Source organism: Orcinus orca, chromosome 14, assembly GCF_937001465.1.
Source record: "Orcinus orca chromosome 14, mOrcOrc1.1, whole genome shotgun sequence".
Lineage (NCBI taxonomy): Eukaryota > Metazoa > Chordata > Mammalia > Artiodactyla > Delphinidae > Orcinus > Orcinus orca.
This window is the reverse complement of record NC_064572.1, coordinates 40776972-40797332: the sequence shown is the minus strand read 5'-3', so window position 1 is coordinate 40797332 and position 20361 is coordinate 40776972.

Genomic DNA, 20361 nt, shown 5'->3' with positions numbered 1-20361 from the left:
CCACAAAATCCCCCACCTCGTCCTCCTGCTTCTGCCTCTGCCAGTCAGCATACAGAGTAACCTTTCAAAGGGGCAGCAGGATAATGCCACGCCTCCACTGAAAGCCAGCCAACAGCTCCCCAGCACTAAATAAAACAGTACACGTGCACATACACACATCCCGGAATTTTCTTCCCCGTTTACTTTGTTATATCATCTTCCACAGCACCAATCACAAATATACTATATATTTACATGTTTCTTTATTTCCAGTCTCCCCCCTAGAATCTAAGCTCCCTAATAGTAGGAATGTGTCCTGCTTTGTCTTATCCCTTATACCTGGAATTTTCTGACACATGGTAGGTATTCAATTAATATTAAATTAATAGATTATTGTTCTGAGCTTTATGCTTCCCTTTCCCAAGACAGGATATACCTTGCAAGGAACAAGGGTGTGAAATGGGTGCATTACCCTTCCCAAGTAGTTGCTATTCTCATGCAAGAGTATTGTATTTCCCTGTCCCAGTGATTCCAACTTGGCTTGGTGACTTGCTTTCACTAAGAAAATAGGAGTATAAGTAGCGGATACCACTCATAAGCTGATGTTTTAGGACCCACAGTGTGGTTCCCCATCACTCTCATCCCAGATAGAGGCTAACCCTGCATCTCTGGTCCTGGAATGAAGATGTGGGACACAGCCCCAGTCCATCCATTATAAAGACACAGGATGTGAGTGAGAAAGAAACACCCTGTGTTGTAAGCCACTGTAATCTGGGGCCAAGTGTTATGCAGCAGAAGGTAGCCTACACTCAGCTGATGAAGGTATGTATGGAGGGACCTTCACTGACCCGTGGATGTTTGTGTGGTGCTGTGTTCCTGCCTTGGTGAGCGTGTGCTCTCTGGGATGAGTGGGCTCGTCCTGCTTAGCAATTCTTCAGGGATGATCCTCCAACTCTCCAATCTGAAGAGGACAGGTAGAGGGGCCACTCTAGGATTTTAGCCGTCCCATACAGGTATAATGTGGCCGCTTTACTTTTCCATGATGTGAGTTAGGATCAGTGACGCTGACACACATTCAAAGTACATTGGCTATAATTTCCAAACTTGCTGCTAGACTTACTCATTCTGAGAAAGTCTGAGGAAAGAAAAGAGCCAGCTGACAAGCTCTGTGCCCTCAGCCTGGGCCCAGGTGCTCTGTTGGGGATGCAGAGAGTGGGCAATTCTTCCAACAACCTCTGGGATGAACGAGGGAAGAGTGATAACTAGTTGATGCCAGGTGGTGAGGCCAGCCATGGACCTCATCTGTGCCTGCTTTTTCACAGCTAAAGGGTATATCCTCCAAACACTGAACTGAGCGCAGCTTCCCCCAGGCAACATTCTAAATCATGGGCTCTGGCTGTGTGTGGGGTGTGTGTGTTGGTGGGGCCCTCTTTCCTGGGCCCACTCACAAAGCAGACTTTGAGAATTTAGACCCAGGATTTCCACAGATCCATGTACAGCCCTTGCGATTTCAAGGGTCTCCGTCCTAGGAGAATGTGCACCCCTCTCGCCCAACTTCTTTTGGACCACAGAGAACTGAGCAACAGGGTGGGGCTGGACTGCTGCCTCCCACACTCTCTCCTGGCCATTCCCTGAGGTCTGGCTCACCTCAGACAGACGTTAGGGCAATGCTTTGCATTTTATTCCCGACAGAACAATGCTTCTTCTCCTTTTCCAACAAAGGAATTTTCCATCATATGAAACAAAGTACATTCTGTGAATTAATGAGACAAGGAGGAAGGACTTGAGCTTCCTGCGGAGGCTCTGGGAGGGGCTGAGCTGCCCAGGAAATATTTAGAGGCATTTTTCCAAAGTAACAGACCGCAGTAAATTGGTAAAAGTCAAGAGCTGTTTTCCGGAGCCCACAGAGACTGAAACTCGCAGCTGGGACCCAGGCATGATGTCTAACCTTTGCCTGCCTCCTGTGCCTCTGTCCTAGCATGGAGTTTCTGCCCAGTCCTCTCCAGTCTGTGAAAGCTTCTGTCTTTAAAGTTGGATCATCTGTCAGTCGCAATTACTGCCCTGGCCAATGGACATGGGGGATTTGATCAGATTAGGCCAGTAATACAGAGAACATACAGTTTATGCTCATCATCCATTGCTGTTCGTCAGTTATGAAGCAAAGATCACGTGGACGCTCAGATCTTGCAAGATGGGTTTGTCCCTGAAGCTTCAGGGGTGAAGCACCATCGTCACATACAGCTATCTCCTGAGATGAGAATCTGTCACATTATTTTAGTATCTAAGGAGCTTACAGCCAGGTCATCTATTCACAATCTCATTTGCTGTGCATAAAACTCGCTTTGTTGCCACTCTTACCAGCAGACAGAGAGTCCCACAGAGAATTAGATTGGATTAGAGTGAGCAGGAGAACTACCATACATAATCATTATCTTTGCAAACCTCCAGGTTACAAATAATAGCCTCCAGGACAGGTGCAGCACTGCAGATGCATTAGGTTCTGTCCACACAATGTTGTCAACCAAGTTACACAATAATTTTTTAAAATAGGATATGCCATTTAAAACCATGGATACGTGGTTATTCTTTTTTTTTTTTTTTTTTTTGCGGTATGCGGGCCTCTCACTGTGGTGCCCTCTCCCGTTGTGGAGCACAGGCTCCAGACGCACAGGCCCAGCGGCCATGGCTCATGGGCCCAACCGCTCCGCGGCATCCTCCCAGACCGGGGCACGAACCCGTGTCCCCTGCATCGGCAGGCGGACTCTCAACCACTGCGCCACCAGGGAAGCCCTACGTGGTTATTCTTAAACCTTGAAATATCTGGTAATACTGGCTCCAGACTTCAACACGACAACGGTATACCAGAACTGAATAGCTAATTGTTGGACTTGAAACTAGCATACGTTCTTCAGTTGACCAGAGTCTCCACCACTCTCTACTGTATTATTCACATCACATCTCTTGTGGTCATTTGACCCTGTGACCTTAAAAATTTTTGTTTAGTGACACAGCTGCTAGCCAAAGACACTCAGATACTCTAATATTTTAGCTTAATCTCAGGTGGAATGTAAAGCATGTTGGGCTCTGGTCAGGATGCGGTCTCCATCCTGCCCCCTCTGTATTGTGCCATCATTGTTCCACGAACTAGGCACTCATATCAGATTCCCTGTTTATTACCCCAGTGAAGATTTTGATTTAGGGATCGCTTTCCTGCGGCTGTTATGATTACAGAGGGCTTTTCTGGACTTCAGTCTAATCCACTTTTTTTTTTTAAATGTCAAAGTCACGTATTTTAATAATCTCACATATTCATATTTTCTTCCATGTCATTCTCTGAAGATCAGCTTTTTAAAACTATTTTCTAAACTTTTAATTTTATATTGGAGTATAGTCAATTAACAATGCTGTGATAGTTTCAAGTGCACAGCAAAGGGACTTAGCCATATATATACATGTATCCATTCTCCCCCAAACTCCCCTCCCATCCAGGCTGTCACATAACATTGAGCAGAGTTCCCTGTGCTATACAATAGGTCCTTGTTGGTTATCCATTTTAAATATAGCAGTGTGTACATGTCGATCCCAAACTCCCTAACTATCCTTTCCCTCCATCCTTCCCCCCTGGTAACCATAAGTTCATTCCCTAAGTCTGTGAGTCTGTTTCTGTTTTGTAAATAAGTTCACATGTATCATTTCTTTTTAGATTCCACATATAAGGGATATCATACTATACTTCTCTTTCTCTGTCTGACTTACTTCACTCAGTATGACAATCTCTAGGTCCATCCATATTGCTGCAAATGGCATGATTTCATTCTTTTTAATGGCTGAGTAATATTGCATTGTATATATGTACCATATCTTCTTTATCCATTCCTCGGTCAATGGACATTTAGGTCGCTGCCATGTCTTGGCTACTGTAAACAGTGCTGCAGTGAACACTGAGGTGCATGTATCCTTTTGGACCATGTTTTTCTCTGGATATATGCCTAGAAGTGCGATTGCAGGGTCATATGATAGTTCTATTTTTAGTTTTTTAAGGAAACTCCATACTGTTCTCCCTAGTGGCTTCATCAATTTACATTCCCACCAACAGTGTAGGTGGGTTCTCTTCTCTCCACACCCTCTCCAGCATTTATGGTTTGTAGATTTTTTTGATTCCGTCTGCTCCTCCTGCTTTGAGCAGTGGCCAGTCTGGAAGGGGCATTTTGAGAAGGAGATGCAGTCTGTTTGATGGTTTCATTGTTGTCCCATATAGCACCATGTTCAGCCTGTGAATGACTTGTTGTCTCCTCCTAAGCAGGAAGGTTCCTGCTGGTGGATAGGAGTTTCATAGTGACATGTCAGCATGATTCCAGAGTTTCCTCTAGACATATAGAGCAGTAGGATCTGCTGCACATTATGGCAAAAAGTATAGGCTAGAAAGCCCATCAGATATTTACATCTCCCTGAACACAGCTAGAATTGTCACTTGTGTCCCTCACCACTACAGGAAAAAAAAAGGCCATCATCTCTTTCTTGCCTTTAAAACACATGTGCTAAGCAAAAGCAGACATTGGACAGGAGTGATCCATCTACCAGAATGACCCGCTGGTCTGCTCCTGTGTTCACTGCTGCACTCACTGGGCTGAAAGTCTTGACCTGAACTCTCATCTAGCCAATGGCAGCCTTGGTCTTGCCAGCTACTGCCACTCAGGGGTGGGTTTCACATCTGATGTCAAATGAATCAATGCAGACAGTTCTCTCTGGACTCAGGAGTCCACCCAGTACCGAGATCTGCTCCTGCAGTAAACAAGTGACCTTCCCTATGGATCATGCTTTTCATATAACCCCAACATCCCTGAGCTTGGGTTAGAATTTGGATGTTCCCTCATTGCCAACTCCCCGTCTGTTTCTTTCCCTCAGTCTCCACCCTCTGAGCTCAGCTCACTGCCTTCCATTCTGAGGAGACTCCATCGTACCAGCTGGTTGGGCTAGTTCTGGTTAGAGCAGGACCATGCATCAAAACTCGAGTTGATTAGTTACGAAGAATTCCTTTTCCTGTTGCTTGCTTATAGAGAATTCAGATGAATATAGAAGAAACAGAAGGAAATAGGTGGTATCCCATTATCGGCTCTCTGGAAAAGAGCCCCGGTATACTTCATTATTAATTTAGCCTTCAGAAAAGTGCTGAGGATCAAACACCCATCTTCTCCACAAATGACTATTTAAATGTAAATCAGATCACGTCACTCTTTTCTCAAGGAGCTTCCAACAGCCACCTGCTGCACTGAGAATAAAAGCAAAGTGTTGCCTATGGCCCATAGGGCTGTCATACCTTGGTCCTGACCTATCTCCTGCAGCTCACCCTTGCCACATGCTTCTCTTTGCACTCCATGATCCAGGACAATCACCTTCTTACAGTTCTTGAAAGGCCATGCACACTTTCCCTCTTCTGGACTTCCATCTCCATAGATCTTTTCTCTCTGCCTAGATCACTCTTCTCATGGATTCTCATAGCACTCAGGTCTCAGTTTCACAGCAAGACATTTCTGCTGACCCTTCTAGAGCAGGTCACTCTAATCCCCATCACTGCACTTTACAATTTTCTCTCACAGTACTTATCAAAACTGGTAACTTCACAGTAATTTGTTTTTTAACATCTTTATTGGAGTATAATTGCTTTACAATGGTGTGTTAGTTTCTGCTTTATAACAAAGTGAATCAGTTATACATATACATATGTTCCCATATCTCTTCCCTCTTGCGTCTCCCTCCCACAGTAATTTTTTAAAAATTGTGTATTGTATGCTTGCCCAACTAGACTATTCATGAGGCTAGAGATCATGCTTTCCTTATATACCAATACATCCTCACTGCTTGGTAGAAGTTCAATCCACCTTTTTTGGATATATAAACAAATTCCAGATATCCACAAATGAATAAAAGAATTAGTAGTACTAAATCAAATCTCATTTTCTGAAATTTAATTTTGAAGTTATCAACAATCTATATATAGGTAGGGATGCAGGGAATCCTAGAATGCTCTCTTTCTATTCTCTGCTATCTCAGGCCTGAAATTATTTTACCCACTGAGCTTTCTGTTAATTTCATTTGGCATTTGCTGTCACCTGCTTCATCCACGCACAGGAGTAATACCTATAAAAGGGCTGAGACCTTTCTCCTTTGTCTCTAAACTAGAGTAGAAGTGCATCTGTAGCCCTATCTCATTCAAACTATCTTAAGACTTCCCACCTTTGACTACAGGGATTGACTGCCCAGCGTTGGATCTCAGCAGGATTACAAACAGAATTATCTATAACTTCCCTTTTGCCACAGGTTTTGTTTTTCTTATGTTCAGGTTTCCTCTGTGAGTTGGAGAACATCAAAACAGCACTTTAGAGAAGATCAAGAAGAAGAGAAGCATTAATGGCAAATATCTTCCTCTGAATGTCACTGGTATCCTAAAAAGCATTGAAGAGCAGGACGGAGACCAGAGCTTTGGCATTTGACACATCATTGTTTTTTTTTTATGACACAGAGAACACTAACTATGAAAACCTTACTCAGAATTTATCCTTTAACAATGAGCATATACTTATCTGTCAAGGGAGAATAATACTATTAACATCTCAGGATTGTTTTGAAGATAAAATAAGACAATAGGACACCCAAAATAGTGTCTTGATCAAAAAGACATTAATTTCACTCCTTCTATTATCTTCAAAGGTCACTCTTCATCTCCAGTTGTAGAAGGAGTAAAGGTCCCCTCAGGAAATTTCCACTCTGGCCTATGCAGTAACCCAGAAGAGGAGGGTCTCTAAAGCATTACACAAAGCACCCCCTCCCATAGTGGAAAAACTGAGTCTTCAGAAAATCGTAAAATACTACTTAGTAGGACAGCCTCTGAAAAGAACACACAAATGAAACCCTATCACCCCATGACTGGGCAACTTGGTCACAAGCTTCTTCTTCCCTCCCTCTACTCAGAGTGATATGTCACCGGTCACTTGATGAAGGATCTACCCAGTTTCTTCATTAATTTTCAGAGTATTCAGAAAGCCTCGGTCTTTCTGTAGTTTGTAGGTACCAAACTTAATCAATGTTTTCTATGAATCTACTGGTGATAAAATGAGTGTGTTTTCCTCCTTTGTCTCAATACTTAAAAGTCCTCTTGGTCAGATCCTCAAGGGGGACAGGAACTGGTAGACAAAGGAAACTTCTTGTCCAGTTAGTGTCCACGTATTTTCTGAGAGAAAACACTCACATGGACACATCAGCCATCCTCCTGGTCCCATCTTCAGCTTCCACTTTGCCTCTGTGTAGGTTTACTGGAGTCCCAGCTGCCCTTTTCAGTTATACATTGAGCACTGGCTTTTTGGGCACTTCTTGGTCCAACTGAAGATTCTAATATTGTATTATCTTTGAAACAGATTATATTTCCCCAAATTGATTAGAACACTTTCACCCCACATCCTCATCTCTGACTTTGCTCCTTCAGCATTAAGAGATAGAGTCTTACCCCCCTCCCTCTTGAATCTGGGCAGGAATGTTGCTCATATGGGACCAACAGAATGTGGCAGAGTGATGCTGTGTGACTTGTAAGGCAGAGTCATAGAAGGTGATGTGGCATCCATCTTATGAGCCAGGACACTGACTTTTGGAGCCCTGAGTCATTGTGCAAAATGTCCAACTACCCTGGGACCACCACAGTGGGAAGGCCATGTATAGGCACACACCAGTTCAACAGCCCAGATGAGTTCCCAGGAGAAAACCAACAATAACGACCAGTCTTGTGTGTGAGTTGTTTTGCATACCCAGCCTGTCAAGCTTTCACAATTCTGCAGCACCAGCCAACATCTGACTGCACCTATGTGAAAGAACCCAAGTAATATGAGCCTTTTCCAAATTTCTGACCCACAAGATTCTGAGCAAAACAGAGGTGGTTTTAATCTACTAAGTTTTAGAGGAATTTGTAAGGCCGCAGTAATAACTAGAATAATCCTGGATGGGCCATAGTAAACAGGTTTTCCTAGCACCTGGTTTATCTGGATTAACTCTAGTTTTCAATCTTATGCCCGAGAAAAAAATAAACTGAAATAGATGTCTCATTTGAAGCTTCCAACAGTCTATTATATGCCTGGAATTAAACTTTCATGTTCAAGCTGCCATTGAAGATATGGAGCATGTATGTCCATGGCAAAAGTATGTTTGTTGGAAATCAGATTAGACAAGCTAGTCAGGAATGTAACTATTCATTTTGATAGCAAATCTTTTTTCCTTTATTGGGAAGATGCTATGAATTCCTTACTCCAGAAGACTTTGGGCCATAGCCCTTGAAGGTTGGATAAGGTGGTTTAAAGATTCAAATATCCCTGGGCATTGCAGAGTCTCAGCAATAAGAGATTACCAGGAGCTTATTTATCTGTGTAGAATGTCACCAAAGAGAGGTTTCTGGGATTCAAAAGGAGGAAGCCCAGCTTTTGGTTTCTTTATGGCTGTGGGTCAGGAGAGAAGAATCCCATGAGTCTTCCTCACACCTAAGTGCAGACTATATCTGGCATCTGGGAAAGATTAAAAAGGAAGAGACACAGGGAATCAAAGATTCTGCACACTTAATATTCATCTGAGTACTGGAATCACTATATCATTTTAACTCTAAGGACCAAAGTAAACAGTCTAGAACTCCGAGGTGAAAATGAGAATTGTGTCCTACTGCTCCTATTACAGTTAAGTACTCAGTGAAATCAGTGAGAAGGCTTGCATGGATTACAAAGCAAATCCAAATTACATTTCTAATTAGCCCACAAAGAAAGAATAATTCTATAAAAATAAACAGAGGTAGACCAGCGTGAGTGGATTTATGTTTTAAATTCAAGGCATTTGAAAAATGTTTCTTGGTAGGAAATTGAGTACCACTGAGACTTAACTGTGGAATAGTGGGACAATACCATATGGGAACGCAAACAGAAATCATGGATCTACTACATGTCATGAATATCTTTCCCTTAAATCCCACTGAAATAGGTATAAAATCTTCCGAAGCAAACAAACAAAATTTTCCTGAATCTGCAAGGATGATTAACAAAATATCTGACCTGACTCATATTTAAATATGACTTTCCGAATACTACTCATGTTGCTGGTGAGAAGTTTTCAGATGCATCTTCCTCTGAGAAGTTCTTGAATCACAGTCATATTAAGAATACTCTACTATCAACTAAGCAGCTGGAACTCTATTTAAAAGTATTAAAAATTTTTGACAAACTATATGTATTAACTGCAAGAATACTTTGGAAGGTATAAAACAAGAATTGAAAATAGGCAGTGACAAGCCAATTTTGACTAAAAGGTATTTTTGAATTGTTAATCATTTTTTCTTTCCTCCAGGTAATTCAGTTTTCCAAGCTCATTGCCTTGGGAAAAGAATGTGATGAGAAGATAAAGTGGGAGTGAGTTAGGGCCAAAGTGTTGGCTTTGGTTTGCAATAGCACTGGTCCTTTGGTAATGGAGTGCTGTCTGTGCATAAGCATCATACATGCGAAACACATGACGGGAGATAGTGGTCTCCTTCCAAAAGCCTCATAGACCAAAGGGTGGTTAGGAGTTGGAGAGGGATGGGAGTGATATGACGAAAGCAGAGGAATTAGTGGACCTCAGTAGTAGTTTCTGCAGGGCTCAGAGAACTGCTCCCTTGGAGCAGCTCCCACTTCCATAATCTCTATTTCATCACATAAGTCCATTGTTTCCCTCAGCTCATGACTCTGATATGAAAGGTCTTCCTTTTTTATATATAATGGCCTCTCTTTGCAATTGTACCTCTTATTAACATTTTAATATCTGTTAAATCTATAGTAATGTTCCCTTTTATATTCCTGCTATCGGTAATATAATCTTCTCTTTACTCTCATGTTCCCCCTTGCTAAGGAAATGTCAGTTTAAATGATGTTTCAAAGAAATAATATTTGGCTTTTTGATTTTTAATCAAGTACTATAAATAAATTAATTATAAATAAAATACTCCTTATTTTGTGTCTTTTTTCCTGACTTCTTGTGATACATACTCAGAACATCTATTTTCAGTCTTTTATTTTATAATATATCAAGTTAAGCTCTAAGATTCCTCTAAACATAGCTTTAGTTGTATCCCACAAATTTTAAAATGCTATATTTTCATCATTATTTGAGTCAAAATATTTTCAATTCTCCATTGTGATTTATTCTTTGGCCCACAGTTTATTTAAATGTGTTTTACTTAATATTCAAGTATTTGGGGATTTTATTTCTAGATGGATTCCACTGTGGTCAGAGAATAAACTGTATGACTTCAAATTTTTGAAATTTGTGTGGGTGGCTTTCAGGCCCATCGTACGGTCTATTTAGATAAAAATTTCATGTGTACTTTAAAAGATAATATATTCTGCAGGGTTTGATTACATATGCATAATCAGATGACATTTGTTTCTATTTGTTAACAGATTTGTTGTTATTATGAAAGTCTTCTATAGCTCCACTGATTTCGTATCTCCTTTTCCTACCAGTTACTGGGAAAGAGATGTTAAAATCTCCACCATGATTTTGGATATGCTGAAATCTTTCACACTATCACTTTGCTTTATGTATATATTTAAATTTACATAATTTATCTTATTAAGTGCAAACAAATTTATGTCTTTATAATTTCCATTTGAGCAAAGGTTTTAATCATTGTGATATCTCTTTTTATATTTTTATTCTTTATTTTATTTTACTTTATTTATTTATTTTTTTGCGGTACGTGGGCCTCTCACTGTCGTGGCCTCTCCCGTTGCAGAGCACAGGCTCCGGACGTGCAGGCGCAGCAGCCATGGCTCACGGGCCCAGCCGCTCCACAGCATGTGGGATCTTCCCGGACCGGGGCACGAACCTGTGTCCCCTGCATCGGCAGGTGGACTCTCAACCACTGCGCCACCAGGGAAGCCCTATTCTTTATTTTAGCGTGAGACTACTGGCAATAAATTCTCTTTTTTTGTTTGTCTGCAAAGTATTTTTCCATCATTTTTGAAATACAGAACAACAGGTTAGAGAATATTTTCTTTCAGAATTTGGTCTTGTTTTACCCTCTGTTGTTTGTGTCAGTCTTACTGCTGCTTCTGTGAATCTAATAGGCCTTCTTTTCCTCTGGCTGCATTTAAGATTTTCATTTTGACTTTGGTTACAGCAGTTTTACTATAATGTATTCAAGTGTAGATTTCTTTGTATTTGTTCTGCTATGGTTTGCAGAACCTCGTGAATTTGGTCTTGAGGTCTTTCATCAGATTTTGTGAAATCCTTACCCTGTAACTCTTCAAACATTTCTTATGCCCCGCTTTTTTTTTTTTTTCTCTCTCTCTCTCCTTTCCTCCCAAGACTTCAATCACACATATTTAGACCTCTTAGTGTGCCCCATTTTTTTCCTTCAGATTTTATCTTTGTGATTAAATGTACATATTTTCTACTGCATATCTTAGTTCACTATTACTCAGTTCTGTTGCAATCAAACTTCTGTTGAACCCAGCTATTGGAATTAGTTCAGTTCCAAAATTTCCACTTTACTCTTTTTATAGGTTCCAGTTCTCCATTGAAATTTTTTATTTATTTTCTTGCACATGTGAACTATAGTTTCTTTACAGTATCTGTCTGATAACTCCAAATGCTGGAGTTGCATTGTACATCTGGAGGTTTTTGGGGTTTTTTGTTTGTACGTTTGTGTTTTTTTTTACATTATGACTCTGTTCCTTTTTTCTCTTGATTTTCAGCCATATGGTCATTTTTTACTGTCATGTTTAGTTTGTTTTATTGTATATTTTTAAAATATAGAGGCTTAGATGATTTATATTCTTCCAGATAGAATTTAATTTTCTTCTGACAGACTACCTTGGGAAGACTACCTTGATTTAATCAGGAATTAAGATGGCTTCAGGTTGTGTTTCAGGCTTTGTGAGGACTGGCCTTCTTCCAGTTTGCTCTCATTCTTAGGAGGAGCTGTTCAGGGGTCTCAACTAAATGTCTGTGTTGTTTCCCAAATCCCTCCTCCATGACAGGCTTTAACATTCTCTCTCTCTCTCCCCCCCAACTTCTCTCTCCCAATCTCTCTCTCTCTCTCCCTGAGATTATGTACATCTCTTAGCTTTTTAACATTTTAAATATCTGTTTGGCTTCTCAGTCTCTTAGGGATTGGTAAATGCCTCCAGAGAAAACTTCATGCAGAATGTCAGGCTCAGTTTTCTATGATACCCCTTTCTTTTGAATTTTGGACCCTCAAATCCACCCATTCCCAAAACTAAATTTCAAAATGTGGGTCAAATTAATAACAAGTTAACCCAATCTTGATATATATATCAGTGTCAGTCTAAAGAAAGAGTGAATGTGGGGTAGTTCTGTAAAAGGAATTTCATGTAAGAACTAGTTAACAAGGCTACTGGAAGCATCGCAAAACCAAATAAGGGAAGAGAAAGCAATCCAGAGATTAGCAACAACAGAAAGCTGCTTCTGCTGGCAGGGCAGAACAATGTGATGAAGCGTTTATAGAGGGCAGGAGCCAAGTCTATCAGGTAGACACCAGAATCAGAACAGAGGCTTCCAACAAGAGTGGCGAATCACATGGGAGACAAAGCCAGTGCTAAGAAGAGAGCAAGAAATGTGATTCTCCCCCCTCCCCTGCTGCCGCTCAATTGTCAATGTGTCCTTTTGGATAAACCTAACTGGTAGTTGGGAAAAGAGCCTGAGAAATGTAGGATCAGTCTTCTTTGTGCAGAACAAAAGGACACTAAATTCACCTACATGCAAAAGGCAAATGACCAAAAAGGTTCTTTTGGAGCCAGGTGGAGGGAAACTAATAGAAATATAAGACTTCCAATTACCTTCATTGACTGATTAAAAATATTCTTAGATTAGATATAAGATGAAGGAAGTTAAAGAAAAAAATGGCTCTTCTGAGTCAAAGATTTTCCTAAACAAATATTAACCAACTCTGGCAGAGATCAGTCATTTCAGCAGCAGCCAATTTAGTGGGTCTTGGCCAAGATATATATTTTTTTTTTTTTTTTTTTTTTTTTGCGGTATGCGGGCCTCTCACTGTTGTGGCCTCCCCCGTTGCGGAGCACAGGCTCCGGACGCGCAGGCTCAGCGGCCATGGCTCACGGGTCCAGCCGCTCCACAGCACGTGGGATCTTCCCGGACTGGGGCACGAACCCGTGTCCCCTGCATTGGCAGGCGGACTCTCAACCACTGCGCCACCAGGGACGCCCCCAAGATATTTTAAAATAGAATGGAATGGAATAGGATAGAATAGAACATCACAACTCATAGGGACTTTGAGACAAAGTATTTGTTCAAAAAGTTTTAAATCTCGGCCATCTAGGTGAGTGATTTAAAGTTGGTTTCATTTCACTGAAAAGGAAGCAGACAAGGATAATTTCATTTAAGAATATCAAGTCAAGACCCTTTAAAGAACAGAGAAAGAGGAAAGAAGATTAAATGCTCTTGGAATAAAATTCTAAAGTGCCAAGTGAAATGCAAATTTTAAATATTCCCCAGCTAGTCAATAAATCCTTACAAATGTGTGGATTGTTCATCAGAATTGAAATAAGTTCTTGAATTTTGATTTTAATTAGTCTGGGTACATGCTGTTTAAAGAATCTTTAAATTTAGACCGTCACCTGTGTTGTGAAACATCCGACAGTAGAAACAAATTACCTCCTCGTGGACTGATCTCCGTTTCCTTCATTTTTCTCAGATATTCAAAGTGAAGATAACACTGACCCCCTCACTGGGTCTTCATGAAGTATTTTTGGCTGGGATAAGTGTCTCTAGTCAAAAGAAGGGCTTAATTTCTGGGAAGGCAATTTTAGTCATTTTGATTAGACAGTTTCTGTGACAAAAGGACTAAGAACTGGATCTGAGTAGAGCCAGCTGTATTCCCTTTATTAGCTGCTGAGGTGTTAGGAGAGGGATCTAAGGTAACTGATGACCCAGCAGGTGGGAAATGGGTGGGCATGGAGGACAGAGAGCTCTCCTTTCAGCCAAAATTGTGATTGCTTGTGTTACTAACAGGAGGGTTCATTTTGATATTTTATTACTAATGAAAAATTTATCAGTTAAGATCAGTTGGGTTGCAAGAAAGGGAAAAGTCAAATCATATTCATAAAGGGAGTGTATTAACCTTCAGTTCTGGAGATCAGAGGTGGAGCTGGTTTCAAACACAGTTTGATTGGAAGGTTTGACAATCCATCAGGACCTAGGCTCTCCCACTCTATTTATTCACTTAGATTTCCACCTCACAGCCTTCATGCTCAGACTAGTGGAGAGCCTCATAGTCACAAAAAGCCTGAAGCAGCTTTGGAACTTAAATTCTCTCCTGGTCTCAGGTAGTGTAGGCGAAAAGGAAAGAGTTTCTTTCCAATGACTCCCTGCAAAATCTTTTGTATCTCATTGACTTTGACTGAACAGTATATCCTTGAATCAATCATTGTAGCCTGATGACTAGCTTTAACTTAGGTCACATCCTCCACAGAGGTCTATGCAAACACGTGGGTTGTGAATGGAGGACAGAGTGTCGTTCAGAGGGAAATGAAAGTGTTTGACAAAAGCGAAGAAGGAATGAAAGGTGGTTAAACACACCCATGATGAAAACACATGTCCTCTTTATATGGTGGCCAAGTCCACTCAGCCACAGCACACTGTCTTCCTGAGGTGAAATGTGTTTTTGTTTGTCGTTTGTCGGTTTTCCCCCTGCTCTTTTCTCATTACATCTTTGAATGGAAAAGTGTGGAGAACATTCCTGAGAGCAAACTTTGGCTTGAGGGAAGGGAAATAAGAGCCTTACCGTATGCTATTAGCTACCATGACCTCTGTTTTCAAAAGCTAATTTGCTCTACTTAAGACATACAAACAGATATTAAAACAACAGATTGAATATCTGTTCATTTGCATTCCTAATAAGGAATAAAACATTGTCAGCAGAACTAAGTGCCCCTTTGAAAATCTCCCCAATTCTCTTCCTTCGTTTCCCAGAAAAATATTATCCTGAATTTAGTGTTTTTTATTCCTACACCTTTATTCATATATTATCTAAAATTTTTATGACTCTCAATACAATATGTAGTACTGTTCTGCATGTTTTTCACATATGCAAATATATAATTATATTAAATATACATATTATAAATATATATTATATTAAATATATATATTTCATATATATGTAGTCATGTTGATTACAACATTTTTCTCAATTATGTTTGATATATGTAGCTCTAGTTCTTTCATTTCACTATTGTGTTGTAGTCCTGTTTTTTTTTTTTTTTTGGTGTTTGAATACATCATAATTAAATTATCCTTTCTCCAGTTGATGGACATTTGTATTGGTTCCATTCTAGCTATTAGAATCAATGTTGTATGAGTGTCTTCTACCTGTTTGCTGGCATACATGTTTAAATACCTCAATGGTAGAAACCAAGAAGTGGAACTGACAGCTCTGGGAATATAGGCAACTTCAACATTACTGGTTATTGTCAAATTGTTTTTCAAATAAGTTGTACCGACATACATATTCACCAGCAAAGTACAAGTATCCCTGTGGCTCCACATCCTTGCCAACATGATACCATCAGATGTTTTCATTTTTACTGTTCTGACTAGTGTGAAATTTGTAGTTTTAGTTTGAATTTCCATAACTAATGACACAGAACATTTTGACATATCTTTACTGACTATTCAGATTTCTTCTGTGAATTTTCTGTTTACATTTTTGCTGATCCCCTGTCCACACCTCAACACCCCCTCTGCTGCTTATTTCTTTTATTAGTGCTTTGTAGAATTTTGTATTATTCTGTATATTACTTCTTTCACTGGGGAGAGGGGTGTATATATATTTCAAATATCCTTCTTCCAGATTTTGCGTTGTCGTTGTATTTCTTAATAAACAGAAAATGTAATTATAATGTGATCAAAATTACCATTTTGTTTTTATGATTTGTGTTTTCTGTGCCCTAATTAAGAGATCCTTCCTTACCTCAAATTTAGAAAGATGTCTTCCTGCATGGCAGCTGGGCTTTCCCTGTTACTGAACTTCATGATGATGTTTATACAGAAGAAAGCCCATCTCACAGACAGATGGCTGGAGAGCTTTGCTAAATTAGCTGTGTCTTTCAATGTCTTTGAAGCAAGTGTTCCACACCAATGTGGAATGATTTCTTTGGGAAAGATCTTTCATCCCCTGTAGGATGCTTGTGGATCTATATACAGCTGAAAGGCATGTCCCATCCCAGTGGCACATAATGTGGGTGCTGAGGGGCAGCTAGAGGAAGGGGCCTTGAGCACAGGTTCAAATGTTCACAGGCGTATGCCAGAATCTCTTATGCATCTTTTTTCCCCACCACACCCCCCTACACACACACACGATGTCCAGATAGGCAGCCTGGTCTGTGCAGCAGGGCGATCCATACTTAAGCGGTGGTTTTAATTGCACCACTGTGTGATATTAAATTTGAAGCCGAAACACTGGTGCCTGTTAACCCCGATCAAGTTCAGGAACCCCTCTCTCTCTCTTATACTCTATCTCCCTTACCTACTCAAGAACAGCTGCATTTTAGCATTTGATTTTTTTTTTCTCTACTGTGAGACTTGCAATATGAGGAAAACAGTGAGGAAGATAGGAGAGAAGGTAATGGAAGGTAAAGCTTACAAAACTAGAAAATATTTCCATCTGCCAACTAGAGAAAGCATTCTGACTGTGAAGCTTATGGGGTAGCCACATTTATCCCTAACAGAATTCCGGGAATCACTTTACGTTAAGAAATTTTCTCTAGCATCAGTACTTAGTCTAGTGGCCACGGCCATTTGAGGCACTAGGTAACAAAGCAGAAACTAGGGTAGCTTGTCACCGAGGTTAAGCCTACTACTATGGGGAAACAAGCTCTGTGCTGTGTCAGTCTTAGATGAGGTTGTAGGAATTAGGCTCTTTGTCAAACTGCAATAAAATCTCCATTCTCCTCCCCAATCTCTCCCCACCAACCATCACTATAACAACTCACATCTCATAATAAGCAATCAGCTCCCCTGTAGTCTCAATCTACTGACTGCACCACCAATCAGTCTGTGAATTGCCCAGGTGCCTCTGGAGGCTTCCTAACACTTCAGCATGTGCCCTGTATCTCCAAAGACCAGCATACTTGCATTTGCAAAGGCCCCCTGAGCAGACAAAGAACAAGGCTAAAATGTTTGGTGTGGGGCCAGGGGAGGACATAATTTGATGTGATAGTAATAGGCCCCTCCATGCAATGGCACTCAGTATTTCAGTTTCTTCAATTCAGTTTCTGTTTCTTCCATAATTCTTATTTAAAAAATTTTTTTCATTAAATTGAGTGATAAAACTGATTCATTTCATGATTCAACATTGATTTTATGAACTATCATATATTAAGTAGTTAACATATTTTTCCCTCTTGAACATCAGGATAAAGAAATTATGTTGGGAAATTTGAGGTGGGGGGTCATGCCCCTCTTCTTCCCTTTCTTTTTTCCCCATGCTGTGTTCCTCCCCTTAAGTTATGAATTCTGAAGTCCTCTACCGAAATAAGCATCAGGGGTGTTGTCACTCAAAGCTCAAAGTGAGATCATGGGGTCTCTCAGACCTTGAAGAAAGTCTTACTTATTTTAGAGGCTGTTATCTTTTTCAAAAAAGATAGACTCAAGAAATCTTTCACAAATCCTTTACCTTTCATCCTGGCTATCCAAGGCAATTCATTTTAATTCTGATTGTGCACTTTCCTTTGCTCTTCCTTAACAAGCTTTAGAAAGGTGGATGTCTGCCTCCCTGGGAGAGCCTTTGTCCAGCCCCGTAGAGCTCTGGCACCATTAGCCTGACCTCCCCCCTTCTTATAAAAGGAGCATGCCTGGGTCTCCTGGCAAGAGCTGGGCACAGGGAGGAAGGGCAGACCAGCTGCTCTCCTAACAAGAGAGAATCGATGTGAGTATTCTTCCCTAGAAAAGTATGGAATGTCTCTCAAGGAGATAAGCCAGGACCACAAAGTCTTCTACCTGGGAAGGAAACACGGTTCATACTCATTTCCATCTCTGCCTTGAACAAGACTGTGATTCTGCCCTCGGAAACATGTCTGGAATCAGTCAGAAGAATAGGACCATCCAGCATGATGTGGGGTAGGGAGTGGGTGAGGGGTTGAAGAAGAGTGAGATTAGATGATTAGATGATGGAAGTGGGGGAAATCCTTGACAGATTCTTGCTGTGCCTACTCAGCCCTTCAGCAAACAACATCCTCTGGATGATGTTCTGCATCAAGATGAAAGAAGAGTGTTTTAGGTCTAAGAGTGAAAATTTGGGATCCCAGGTCCTGTAACTGTTCTTGTGCCTGGAGTAGGAGCTTCTGAAACATGTTCAGTGTTCACAAGCCAAGTCGACACGACACTCAGATCACAACCTCACAAGAGAAAACTTTCTTGGAGGAAGTATACATTTAGATTTAAGGCAATTCTCACTCATTCTTTCCTAAAGTGGTTTGCTAGTGTTATTCATTGGGTCTTATAAACAAAACTTTGCAAACTGTTGTTCTGAAACTCCAAAAGCAGAATGTTTTCTGCAGTCAGGCTGATCCAGAACAGGGTCAGAGGGTTGAAAACATGTCCCAAGTGTAGTACTTCCTGAACTGGTTTCCTTCTCTTCACCTGAAACTTTTTGACTTTTCACCCTTTTATCAGCTTCAGATTCCTGGAAGCTTAGTTTCCAACCATCTTCACTCTGTCTCTGATTTTTTTACTATAAGAAATAAAGACAGGTTGTTTGACCTGAGGCGATCCAGCACTGAGGCACACCTGGCTCTTTGGTGGGACTAATATGGCAGACTTTGGGAGGGCTCATGCCAAGGAGTATTTCCGAGAATTTCTGCTGCCAGTGTCCTTGTCCCTGTGGTGAGCCACAGACACCCTCTGCCTCTGCAGGAGACCCTCCAACACTAGCATAACTTGAAGTCATATCTATGAAGCCAGAGCTGAAATTAATGTCAGGGATCTGGAGCCCTGTTCTGTTGATCCCCCTCCTACAACTGCAGACATCGGACACTTTCTGAGAGCTGCTGTGTGGCGCTGGGTCTTGGTGCTCCGGCTGGGTATCAGGCCTGTGCCTCTGAGGTGGGAGAGCCGAGTTCAGGACACTGGACCACCAGAGACCTCATGGCCCCATGTAATATCAATCGGTGAGAGCTGTCTCAGAGATCTCCATCTCAATGCTAAGACCCAGCTCTACTCAACAACCAGCAAGCTCCAGTGCTGGACATCACATGCCAAACAACTAGCAAGACAGGAACACAGCCCCACCCATTAGCAGAAAGGATGCCTAAAATCATAATAAGTTCACAGACACCCCAAAACACACCACTGGACACGGTCCTGCCCACCAGAAAGACAAGACCCAGCCTCATCCACCAGAACACAGGCACCAGTCCCCTCCAGCAGGAAGCCTACACAACCCACTGAACCAACATAACCCACTGGGGGCAGACACCAAAAACAACGGGAACTACAAACCTGCAGCCTGTGAAAAGGAGACAACAAACACAGTAAGTTAAGCAAAATGAGAAGACACAGAAATATGCAGCAGATGAAGGAGCAAAGTAAAAACCCACCAGACCAAACAAAAGAAGAGGAAATAGGCAGTCTACCTGAAAAAGAATTCAGAGTAATGATAGTAAAGATGATCCAAAATCTTGGAAATAGAATGGAGAAAATACAGGAAATGTTTAATAAGGACCTAGAAGAACTAAAGAACAAATAAACACTGATGAACAACACAATAAATAAAATTGAAAATTCTCTAGAAGGAATCAATAGCAGAATAACTGAGGCAGAAGAACGGATAAGTGAACTGGAAGATAAAATAGTGGAAGTAACTACTACAGAGCAGAATAAAGAAAAAAGAGTGAAAAGAATTGAAGACAGTCTCAGAGACCTCTGGGACAACATTAAGTGCACCAACATTCGAATTATAGGGGTTCCAGAAGAAGAAGAGAAAAAGAAAGGGACTATGAAAATATTTGAAGAGATTATATTGAAAACTTCCCTAATATGGGAAAGGAAGTAGTCCATCAAGTCCAGGAATCGCAGAGTCCCATACTGGATAAGTCCAGGGAGAATGATGCCAAGACACATATTAATCAAACTATCAAAAATTAAATACAAAGAAAAAATATTAAAAGCACAAAGGGAAAAGCAACAAGAAACATACAAGGGAATCCCCATAAGGTTCAGAGCTGATCTTTCAGAAGAAACTCTGTGAGACAGAAGGGAGTAGCAGGACATATTTAAAGCGATGAAAGGGAAACACCTACAACTAAGATTACTCTACCCAGCAAGGATCTCATTCAGATTCAA